Raw genomic sequence first — 14,096 nt, 5'->3', positions numbered from 1 at the left:
ATTTCGCTAGCAGACTACTGTATGTGTCCCAAATTTCATCAAAATCCGTGTAGCCATTCTGGCGTGATTCAGTCGCAAAGACGAAAAAATATAATAATTAAATTATAACTGTTCCTAGGGGGCGGGGACCACGCCCCTTTTCAAAAATATATAGTTAGTAGATCCTTCTAGACTATTGGCTATATGTGTGCAAAATTTCATCCAAATCGGTCCAGCCGTTCTTGCGTGATTGAGTCACAAAGACAAACGTCTGGACAAACATCCAAACATCTTCACATCCAAACTTTGCCATTTATAATATACTAGCCTTTACCCGCGGCCCCGTCCGCAAGGAGAAAATTAAATATATAATATATTAGCCTGCTTATCAAGTTATCTGTTTAAAAAGATGTTTCTGTCTAATACATTTTATTTTTGTAATTGAGTAAAAAAAGAACTAAATGAGCTGATAACCTGATAGGATCCCCAAATGATCCCGAAATTATCCAGAACAAGTAAGAACGGGACTGTCTTCGGCTGTGCCGAAGACTTCATACCTTTCATGAATGGGGCTGAACAATAATCTTATCCCGTTCGTAATCTCCGAATAATCGCATGTATAAGATAAGAAATATATAGTGAACAGATCTACATACCTTAACGATTTTTAAGATAAATATAAAATAAACAAGTAAGAACGGGACTGTCTTCGGCTGTGCCGAAGACTTCATACCTTTCATGAATGGGGCTGAACAATAATCTTATCCCGTTCGTAATCTCCGAATAATCGCATGTATAAGATAAGAAATATATAGTGAACAGATCTACATACCTTAACGATTTTTAAGATAAATATAAAATAAAAAACGGGTAGGTACTTTGTGTGAGGATGCAAAGTTTCAGGTTTTTTGTGGTCTGCGTGTAAAAACTATGACTACGAATCACGTATTTCAAAAATATATGACGAAAACGTAACTATTTGATGAAATTTGATGAATTTTGAAGATTCTAGCCGTAAAAAAGGGGTCAAAATGACAGTTTATATGAAGTATATAATATATATACGACCGATCTCTATGATTTTTTCAGACAACAATATATGCTATATACGTAAGCATTTTGTGAAATTTGAAGCTTCTAACTGTTAAAACGGGGCAGAAATTGCGCAAAGTTTCTTATCTGAACAATCGGTTGTATGAGATATATACTATGTGTACCACCGATCTCAATGATTTTTTCAGACATCAATATATGCTATACACGTAAGCAGTTGGTGAAATTTGAAGCTTCTAGCTGTTAAAATGGGGCCGAAATCGTAAAAAAAATATTTATATACTATATATATATATACTATATATACCATCATATATATATTATATATATCACCGATCTCTATGATTTTTTGACACAACAATACATACTATATACGTAAGCAATCGGTGAAATTTGAAGCTTATAACTGTTAAAATGGGGAAGAAATTGCGCAAAGTTTCTTATCTGAACAATCGGTTGTATGGGATATATACTATATATACCACCGGTATCTATGATTTTCTCAGACAACAATATATGCTATACACGTAAGCATTTGGTGAAATTTGAACATATCTAAACGATTTTAAGATAAATATAAAATAAAAAATAGGTAGGTAATCTGTGTGAGGATGCAAAGCTTCACGTTTTTTGTGGTCTGCATGTAAAAACTATGGCTACGAATCACGTATTTCAAAAATATATGACGTAAACGTAATTATTTGATGAAATTTGATGAATCTTGAAGCTTCTAGCCGTAAAAAAGGGGTCAATATGACAGTTTATATGAAGTATATAATATATATACGACCGATCTCTATGATTTTTTCAGACAACAATATATGCTATATACGAAAGCATTTTGTGAAATTTGAAGCTTCTAACTGTTAAAACGGGGCAGAAATTGCGCAAAGTTTCTTATCTGAACAATCGGTTGTATGAGATATATACTATGTATATCACCGATCTCAATGATTTTTTCAGACATCAATATATGCTATACACGTAAGCAGTTGGTAAAATTTGAAGCTTCTAGCTGTTAAAATGGGGTAGAAATTGCGAAAAGTTTCTTATCTGAACAATCGGTTGTATGAGATATATACTATATATAGAACCGATCTCTATGATTTTTTCAGACAACAATATATGCTATATACGTAAGCAATCAATGAAATTTGAAGCTTATAGCTGTTAAAATGGGGTAGAAATTGCGAAAAGTTTCTTATCTGAACAATCGGTTGTATGAGATATATACTATATATACAACCGATCTCTATGATTTTTTCAGACAACAATATATGCTATATACGTAAGCAATCGGTGAAATTTGAAGCTTATAGCTGTTAAAATGGGGTAGAAATTGCGAAAAGTTTCTTATCTGAACAATCGGTTGTATGAGATATACTATATATACAACCGATCTCTATGATTTTTTCAGACAACAGTATATGCTATATAAGTAAATATTCGGTGAAATTTGAAGCTTCTAGCTGTTAAAATGGGGCTAAAATTTGCGAAAATATATATATATATACTATATATATATACTATATATACCACCATATATATACTATATATACCACCGATCTTTATGATTTTTTCAGGCAACAATATATGCTATATACGTAAGCATTCGCTGAAATTTGAAGCCTCTAGCTCTTAAAATAGGGCAGTAATTACGAAAAGTTCCTTATCTGAACAATCGGTTGTGGGGGATATATACTATATATACGACCGATCTCATAAATTTTTTCAGGCAACAATATGTTCAATATACGAAAGTATATGGTGAAGTTTGAAGCTTCAATCTGTTAAATTGGGTAAGATATTACAAAAATCCTCTTTTTCTGAAAAATCGGTTGTATGGAGGATATATGCTATAGTGGTCCGATCCGGTCGGTTCCGACAAATGTCTAATCGGACACCCAAATACACCTGCTCACCAAATTTTATCAAGATATCTCAAAAATTGAGGGACTAGTTTGCATACAAACAGACAGACGGACAGACGGACAGACGGACAGACGGACAGACGGACATGGCTAAAACAACTCAGCTCTTCAACCTGATTATTTCGGTATACTTAATGGTGGGTCTATCTATTTTCCTTTAAGGACTTACAATTTTCGGTTTCGTGACGAAATTAATATACCATTTCATTTTCATGAAAGGTATAAAAACGGGTAGGTACTTTGTGTGAGGATGCAAAGTTTCAGGTTTTTTGTGGTCTGCGTGTAAAAACTATGACTACGAATCACGTATTTCAAAAATATATGACGAAAACGTAACTATTTGATGAAATTTGATGAATTTTGAAGATTCTAGCCGTAAAAAAGGGGTCAAAATGACAGTTTATATGAAGTATATAATATATATACGACCGATCTCTATGATTTTTTCAGACAACAATATATGCTATATACGTAAGCATTTTGTGAAATTTGAAGCTTCTAACTGTTAAAACGAAGCAGAAATTGCGCAAAGTTTCTTATCTGAACAATCGGTTGTATGAGATATATACTATGTGTACCACCGATCTCAATGATTTTTTCAGACATCAATATATGCTATACACGTAAGCAGTTGGTGAAATTTGAAGCTTCTAGCTGTTAAAATGGGGCCGAAATCGTAAAAAAAATATTTATATACTATATATATATACTATATACCATCATATATATATTATATATATCACCGATCTCTATGATTTTTTGACACAACAATACATACTATATACGTAAGCAATCGGTGAAATTTGAAGCTTATAACTGTTAAAATGGGGAAGAAATTGCGCAAAGTTTCTTATCTGAACAATCGGTTGTATGGGATATATACTATATATACCACCGGTATCTATGATTTTCTCAGACAACAATATATGCTATACACGTAAGCATTTGGTGAAATTTGAACATATCTAAACGATTTTAAGATAAATATAAAATAAAAAATAGGTAGGTAATCTGTGTGAGGATGCAAAGCTTCACGTTTTTTGTGGTCTGCATGTAAAAACTATGGCTACGAATCACGTATTTCAAAAATATATGACGTAAACGTAATTATTTGATGAAATTTGATGAATCTTGAAGCTTCTAGCCGTAAAAAAGGGGTCAATATGACAGTTTATATGAAGTATATAATATATATACGACCGATCTCTATGATTTTTTCAGACAACAATATATGCTATATACGAAAGCATTTTGTGAAATTTGAAGCTTCTAACTGTTAAAACGGGGCAGAAATTGCGCAAAGTTTCTTATCTGAACAATCGGTTGTATGAGATATATACTATGTATATCACCGATCTCAATGATTTTTTCAGACATCAATATATGCTATACACGTAAGCAGTTGGTAAAATTTGAAGCTTCTAGCTGTTAAAATGGGGTAGAAATTGCGAAAAGTTTCTTATCTGAACAATCGGTTGTATGAGATATATACTATATATAGAACCGATCTCTATGATTTTTTCAGACAACAATATATGCTATATACGTAAGCAATCAGTGAAATTTGAAGCTTATAGCTGTTAAAATGGGGTAGAAATTGCGAAAAGTTTCTTATCTGAACAATCGGTTGTATGAGATATATACTATATATACAACCGATCTCTATGATTTTTTCAGACAACAATATATGCTATATACGTAAGCAATCGGTGAAATTTGAAGCTTATAGCTGTTAAAATGGGGTAGAAATTGCGAAAAGTTTCTTATCTGAACAATCGGTTGTATGAGATATACTATATATACAACCGATCTCTATGATTTTTTCAGACAACAGTATATGCTATATAAGTAAATATTCGGTGAAATTTGAAGCTTCTAGCTGTTAAAATGGGGCTAAAATTTGCGAAAATATATATATACTATATATATATACTATATATACCACCATATATATACTATATATACCACCGATCTTTATGATTTTTTCAGGCAACAATATATGCTATATACGTAAGCATTCGCTGAAATTTGAAGCCTCTAGCTCTTAAAATAGGGCAGTAATTACGAAAAGTTCCTTATCTGAACAATCGGTTGTGGGGGATATATACTATATATACGACCGATCTCATAAATTTTTTCAGGCAACAATATGTTCAATATACGAAAGTATATGGTGAAGTTTGAAGCTTCAATCTGTTAAATTGGGTAAGATATTACAAAAATCCTCTTTTTCTGAAAAATCGGTTGTATGGAGGATATATGCTATAGTGGTCCGATCCGGTCGGTTCCGACAAATGTCTAATCGGACACCCAAATACACCTGCTCACCAAATTTTATCAAGATATCTCAAAAATTGAGGGACTAGTTTGCATACAAACAGACAGACGGACAGACGGACAGACGGACAGACGGACAGACGGACATGGCTAAAACAACTCAGCTCTTCAACCTGATTATTTCGGTATACTTAATGGTGGGTCTATCTATTTTCCTTTAAGGACTTACAATTTTCGGTTTCGTGACGAAATTAATATACCATTTCATTTTCATGAAAGGTATAAAAATAGGTAGGTAATCTGTGTGAGGATGCAAAGCTTCACGTTTTTTGTGGTCTGCATGTAAAAACTATGGCTACGAATCACGTATTTCAAAAATATATGACGTAAACGTAATTATTTGATGAAATTTGATGAATCTTGAAGCTTCTAGCCGTAAAAAAGGGGTCAATATGACAGTTTATATGAAGTATATAATATATATACGACCGATCTCTATGATTTTTTCAGACAACAATATATGCTATATACGAAAGCATTTTGTGAAATTTGAAGCTTCTAACTGTTAAAACGGGGCAGAAATTGCGCAAAGTTTCTTATCTGAACAATCGGTTGTATGAGATATATACTATGTATATCACCGATCTCAATGATTTTTTCAGACATCAATATATGCTATACACGTAAGCAGTTGGTAAAATTTGAAGCTTCTAGCTGTTAAAATGGGGTAGAAATTGCGAAAAGTTTCTTATCTGAACAATCGGTTGTATGAGATATATACTATATATAGAACCGATCTCTATGATTTTTTCAGACAACAATATATGCTATATACGTAAGCAATCAGTGAAATTTGAAGCTTATAGCTGTTAAAATGGGGTAGAAATTGCGAAAAGTTTCTTATCTGAACAATCGGTTGTATGAGATATATACTATATATACAACCGATCTCTATGATTTTTTCAGACAACAATATATGCTATATACGTAAGCAATCGGTGAAATTTGAAGCTTATAGCTGTTAAAATGGGGTAGAAATTGCGAAAAGTTTCTTATCTGAACAATCGGTTGTATGAGATATACTATATATACAACCGATCTCTATGATTTTTTCAGACAACAGTATATGCTATATAAGTAAATATTCGGTGAAATTTGAAGCTTCTAGCTGTTAAAATTTGCGAAAATATATATATATATACTATATATATATACTATATATACCACCATATATATACTATATATACCACCGATCTTTATGATTTTTTCAGGCAACAATATATGCTATATACGTAAGCATTCGCTGAAATTTGAAGCCTCTAGCTCTTAAAATAGGGCAGTAATTACGAAAAGTTCCTTATCTGAACAATCGGTTGTGGGGGATATATACTATATATACGACCGATCTCATAAATTTTTTCAGGCAACAATATGTTCAATATACGAAAGTATATGGTGAAGTTTGAAGCTTCAATCTGTTAAATTGGGTAAGATATTACAAAAATCCTCTTTTTCTGAAAAATCGGTTGTATGGAGGATATATGCTATAGTGGTCCGATCCGGTCGGTTCCGACAAATGTCTAATCGGACACCCAAATACACCTGCTCACCAAATTTTATCAAGATATCTCAAAAATTGAGGGACTAGTTTGCATACAAACAGACAGACGGACAGACGGACAGACGGACAGACGGACAGACGGACATGGCTAAAACAACTCAGCTCTTCAACCTGATTATTTCGGTATACTTAATGGTGGGTCTATCTATTTTCCTTTAAGGACTTACAATTTTCGGTTTCGTGACGAAATTAATATACCATTTCATTTTCATGAAAGGTATAAAAATAGGTAGGTAATCTGTGTGAGGATGCAATGCTTCACGTTTTTTGTGGTCTGCATGTAAAAACTATGGCTACGAATCACGTATTTCAAAAATATATGACGTAAACGTAACTATTTGATGAAATTTGATGAATCTTGAAGCTTCTAGCCGTAAAAAAGGGGTCAATATGACAGTTTATATGAAGTATATAATATATATACCACCGATCTCTATGATTTTTTCAGACAACAATATATGCTATATACGAAAGCATTTTGTGAAATTTGAAGCTTCTAACTGTTAAAACGGGGCAGAAATTGCGCAATGTTTCTTATCTGAACAATCGGTTGTATGAGATATATACTATTTATACCACCGATCTCAATGATTTTTTCAGACATCAATATATGCTATATACGTAAGAAATCAGTGAAATTTGAAGCTTATAGCTGTTAAAATGGGGTAGAAATTGCGAAAAGTTTCTTATCTGAACAATCGGTTGTATGAGATATATACTATATATACAACCGATCTCTATGATTTTTTCAGACAACAATATATGCTATATAAGTAAATATTCGGTGAAATTTGAAGCTTCTAGCTGTTAAAATGGGGCTAAAATTTGCGAAAATATATATATATATACTATATATATATACTATATATACCACCATATATATACTATATATACCACCGATCTTTATGATTTTTTCAGACAACAATATATGCTATATACGTAAGCATTCGCTGAAATTTGAAGCCTCTAGCTCTTAAAATAGGGCAGTAATTACGAAAAGTTCCTTATCTGAACAATCGGTTGTGGGGGATATATACTATATATACGACCGATCTCATAAATTTTTTCAGGCAACAATATGTGCAATATACGAAAGTATATGGTGAAGTTTGAAGCTTCAAGCTGTTAAATTGGGTAAGATATTACAAAAATTCTCTTTTTCTGAAAAATCGGTTGTATGGAGGATATATGCTATAGTGGTCCGATCCGGTCGGTTCCGACAAATGTCTAATCGGACACCCAAATACACCTGCTCACCAAATTTTATCAAGATATCTCAAAAATTGAGGGACTAGTTTGCATACAAACAGACAGACGGACAGACGGACAGACGGACAGACGGACATGGCTAAATCAACTCAGCTCTTCAACCTGATTATTTCGGTATACTTAATGGTGGGTCTATCTATTTTCCTTTAAGGACTTACAATTTTCGGTTTCGTGACGAAATTAATATACCATTTCATTTTCATGAAAGGTATAAAAATAGGTAGGTAATCTGTGTGAGGATGCAATGCTTCACGTTTTTTGTGGTCTGCATGTAAAAACTATGGCTACGAATCACGTATTTCAAAAATATATGACGTAAACGTAACTATTTGATGAAATTTGATGAATCTTGAAGCTTCTAGCCGTAAAAAAGGGGTCAATATGACAGTTTATATGAAGTATATAATATATATACCACCGATCTCTATGATTTTTTCAGACAACAATATATGCTATATACGAAAGCATTTTGTGAAATTTGAAGCTTCTAACTGTTAAAACGGGGCAGAAATTGCGCAATGTTTCTTATCTGAACAATCGGTTGTATAAGATATATACTATTTATACCACCGATCTCAATGATTTTTTCAGACATCAATATATGCTATATACGTAAGCAATCAGTGAAATTTGAAGCTTATAGCTGTTAAAATGGGGTAGAAATTGCGAAAAGTTTCTTATCTGAACAATCGGTTGTATGAGATATATACTATATATACAACCGATCTCTATGATTTTTTCAGACAACAATATATGCTATATAAGTAAATATTCGGTGAAATTTGAAGCTTCTAGCTGTTAAAATGGGGCTAAAATTTGCGAAAATATATATATATATACTATATATATATACTATATATACCACCATATATATACTATATATACCACCGATCTTTATGATTTTTTCAGACAACAATATATGCTATATACGTAAGCATTCGCTGAAATTTGAAGCCTCTAGCTCTTAAAATAGGGCAGTAATTACGAACAGTTCCTTATCTGAACAATCGGTTGTGGGGGATATATACTATATATACGACCGATCTCATAAATTTTTTCAGGCAACAATATGTGCAATATACGAAAGTATATGGTGAAGTTTGAAGCTTCAATCTGTTAAATTGGGTAAGATATTACAAAAATCCTCTTTTTCTGAAAAATCGGTTGTATGGAGGATATATGCTATAGTGGTCCGATCCGGTCGGTTCCGACAAATGTCTAATCGGACACCCAAATACACCTGCTCACCAAATTTTATCAAGATATCTCAAAAATTGAGGGACTAGTTTGCATACAAACAGACAGACGGACAGACGGACAGACGGACAGACGGACATGGCTAAATCAACTCAGCTCTTCAACCTGATTATTTCGGTATACTTAATGGTGGGTCTATCTATTTTCCTTTAAGGACTTACAATTTTCGGTTTCGTGACGAAATTAATATACCATTTCATTTTCATGAAAGGTATAAAAACGGGTAGGTACTTTGTGTGAGGATGCAAAGTTTCAGGTTTTTTGTGGTCTGCGTGTAAAAACTATGACTACGAATCACGTATTTCAAAAATATATGACGAAAACGTAACTATTTGATGAAATTTGATGAATTTTGAAGATTCTAGCCGTAAAAAAGGGGTCAAAATGACAGTTTATATGAAGTATATAATATATATACGACCGATCTCTATGATTTTTTCAGACAACAATATATGCTATATACGTAAGCATTTTGTGAAATTTGAAGCTTCTAACTGTTAAAACGGGGCAGAAATTGCGCAAAGTTTCTTATCTGAACAATCGGTTGTATGAGATATATACTATGTGTACCACCGATCTCAATGATTTTTTCAGACATCAATATATGCTATACACGTAAGCAGTTGGTGAAATTTGAAGCTTCTAGCTGTTAAAATGGGGCCGAAATCGTAAAAAAAATATTTATATACTATATATATATACTATATATACCATCATATATATATTATATATATCACCGATCTCTATGATTTTTTGACACAACAATACATACTATATACGTAAGCAATCGGTGAAATTTGAAGCTTATAACTGTTAAAATGGGGAAGAAATTGCGCAAAGTTTCTTATCTGAACAATCGGTTGTATGGGATATATACTATATATACCACCGGTATCTATGATTTTCTCAGACAACAATATATGCTATACACGTAAGCATTTGGTGAAATTTGAACATATCTAAACGATTTTAAGATAAATATAAAATAAAAAATAGGTAGGTAATCTGTGTGAGGATGCAAAGCTTCACGTTTTTTGTGGTCTGCATGTAAAAACTATGGCTACGAATCACGTATTTCAAAAATATATGACGTAAACGTAATTATTTGATGAAATTTGATGAATCTTGAAGCTTCTAGCCGTAAAAAAGGGGTCAATATGACAGTTTATATGAAGTATATAATATATATACGACCGATCTCTATGATTTTTTCAGACAACAATATATGCTATATACGAAAGCATTTTGTGAAATTTGAAGCTTCTAACTGTTAAAACGGGGCAGAAATTGCGCAAAGTTTCTTATCTGAACAATCGGTTGTATGAGATATATACTATGTATATCACCGATCTCAATGATTTTTTCAGACATCAATATATGCTATACACGTAAGCAGTTGGTAAAATTTGAAGCTTCTAGCTGTTAAAATGGGGTAGAAATTGCGAAAAGTTTCTTATCTGAACAATCGGTTGTATGAGATATATACTATATATAGAACCGATCTCTATGATTTTTTCAGACAACAATATATGCTATATACGTAAGCAATCAATGAAATTTGAAGCTTATAGCTGTTAAAATGGGGTAGAAATTGCGAAAAGTTTCTTATCTGAACAATCGGTTGTATGAGATATATACTATATATACAACCGATCTCTATGATTTTTTCAGACAACAATATATGCTATATACGTAAGCAATCGGTGAAATTTGAAGCTTATAGCTGTTAAAATGGGGTAGAAATTGCGAAAAGTTTCTTATCTGAACAATCGGTTGTATGAGATATACTATATATACAACCGATCTCTATGATTTTTTCAGACAACAGTATATGCTATATAAGTAAATATTCGGTGAAATTTGAAGCTTCTAGCTGTTAAAATGGGGCTAAAATTTGCGAAAATATATATATATATACTATATATATATACTATATATACCACCATATATATACTATATATACCACCGATCTTTATGATTTTTTCAGGCAACAATATATGCTATATACGTAAGCATTCGCTGAAATTTGAAGCCTCTAGCTCTTAAAATAGGGCAGTAATTACGAAAAGTTCCTTATCTGAACAATCGGTTGTGGGGGATATATACTATATATACGACCGATCTCATAAATTTTTTCAGGCAACAATATGTTCAATATACGAAAGTATATGGTGAAGTTTGAAGCTTCAATCTGTTAAATTGGGTAAGATATTACAAAAATCCTCTTTTTCTGAAAAATCGGTTGTATGGAGGATATATGCTATAGTGGTCCGATCCGGTCGGTTCCGACAAATGTCTAATCGGACACCCAAATACACCTGCTCACCAAATTTTATCAAGATATCTCAAAAATTGAGGGACTAGTTTGCATACAAACAGACAGACGGACAGACGGACAGACGGACAGACGGACAGACGGACATGGCTAAAACAACTCAGCTCTTCAACCTGATTATTTCGGTATACTTAATGGTGGGTCTATCTATTTTCCTTTAAGGACTTACAATTTTCGGTTTCGTGACGAAATTAATATACCATTTCATTTTCATGAAAGGTATAAAAACGGGTAGGTACTTCGTGTGAGGATGCAAAGTTTCAGGTTTTTTGTGGTCTGCGTGTAAAAACTATGACTACGAATCACGTATTTCAAAAATATATGACGAAAACGTAACTATTTGATGAAATTTGATGAATTTTGAAGATTCTAGCCGTAAAAAAGGGGTCAAAATGACAGTTTATATGAAGTATATAATATATATACGACCGATCTCTATGATTTTTTCAGACAACAATATATGCTATATACGTAAGCATTTTGTGAAATTTGAAGCTTCTAACTGTTAAAACGGGGCAGAAATTGCGCAAAGTTTCTTATCTGAACAATCGGTTGTATGAGATATATACTATGTGTACCACCGATCTCAATGATTTTTTCAGACATCAATATATGCTATACACGTAAGCAGTTGGTGAAATTTGAAGCTTCTAGCTGTTAAAATGGGGCCGAAATCGTAAAAAAAATATTTATATACTATATATATATACTATATATACCATCATATATATATTATATATATCACCGATCTCTATGATTTTTTGACACAACAATACATACTATATACGTAAGCAATCGGTGAAATTTGAAGCTTATAACTGTTAAAATGGGGAAGAAATTGCGCAAAGTTTCTTATCTGAACAATCGGTTGTATGGGATATATACTATATATACCACCGGTATCTATGATTTTCTCAGACAACAATATATGCTATACACGTAAGCATTTGGTGAAATTTGAACATATCTAAACGATTTTAAGATAAATATAAAATAAAAAATAGGTAGGTAATCTGTGTGAGGATGCAAAGCTTCACGTTTTTTGTGGTCTGCATGTAAAAACTATGGCTACGAATCACGTATTTCAAAAATATATGACGTAAACGTAATTATTTGATGAAATTTGATGAATCTTGAAGCTTCTAGCCGTAAAAAAGGGGTCAATATGACAGTTTATATGAAGTATATAATATATATACGACCGATCTCTATGATTTTTTCAGACAACAATATATGCTATATACGAAAGCATTTTGTGAAATTTGAAGCTTCTAACTGTTAAAACGGGGCAGAAATTGCGCAAAGTTTCTTATCTGAACAATCGGTTGTATGAGATATATACTATGTATATCACCGATCTCAATGATTTTTTCAGACATCAATATATGCTATACACGTAAGCAGTTGGTAAAATTTGAAGCTTCTAGCTGTTAAAATGGGGTAGAAATTGCGAAAAGTTTCTTATCTGAACAATCGGTTGTATGAGATATATACTATATATAGAACCGATCTCTATGATTTTTTCAGACAACAATATATGCTATATACGTAAGCAATCAGTGAAATTTGAAGCTTATAGCTGTTAAAATGGGGTAGAAATTGCGAAAAGTTTCTTATCTGAACAATCGGTTGTATGAGATATATACTATATATACAACCGATCTCTATGATTTTTTCAGACAACAATATATGCTATATACGTAAGCAATCGGTGAAATTTGAAGCTTATAGCTGTTAAAATGGGGTAGAAATTGCGAAAAGTTTCTTATCTGAACAATCGGTTGTATGAGATATACTATATATACAACCGATCTCTATGATTTTTTCAGACAACAGTATATGCTATATAAGTAAATATTCGGTGAAATTTGAAGCTTCTAGCTGTTAAAATGGGGCTAAAATTTGCGAAAATATATATATATATACTATATATATATACTATATATACCACCATATATATACTATATATACCACCGATCTTTATGATTTTTTCAGGCAACAATATATGCTATATACGTAAGCATTCGCTGAAATTTGAAGCCTCTAGCTCTTAAAATAGGGCAGTAATTACGAAAAGTTCCTTATCTGAACAATCGGTTGTGGGGGATATATACTATATATACGACCGATCTCATAAATTTTTTCAGGCAACAATATGTTCAATATACGAAAGTATATGGTGAAGTTTGAAGCTTCAATCTGTTAAATTGGGTAAGATATTACAAAAATCCTCTTTTTCTGAAAAATCGGTTGTATGGAGGATATATGCTATAGTGGTCCGATCCGGTCGGTTCCGACAAATGTCTAATCGGACACCCAAATACACCTGCTCACCAAATTTTATCAAGATATCTCAAAAATTGAGGGACTAGTT

General features: G+C 32.3%; 1 protein-coding gene across 4 annotated transcripts in view; it reads right to left on the bottom strand.

Moving 5' to 3' along the window:
• The window catches only part of LOC137254460 (uncharacterized), a 473,400-nt gene that overhangs the window by 312,377 nt on the left and 146,927 nt on the right, over positions 1–14,096 (bottom strand). The gene's annotated exons all lie outside the window — the stretch shown is intronic.

Source organism: Eurosta solidaginis, chromosome 5 (assembly GCF_040869045.1).
Source record: "Eurosta solidaginis isolate ZX-2024a chromosome 5, ASM4086904v1, whole genome shotgun sequence".
In the NCBI taxonomy this organism is placed as follows: Eukaryota; Metazoa; Arthropoda; class Insecta; order Diptera; family Tephritidae; genus Eurosta; species Eurosta solidaginis.
The sequence above is the reverse complement of the archived record's forward strand: the minus strand, read 5'-3'. Positions and strand labels throughout refer to the sequence as shown.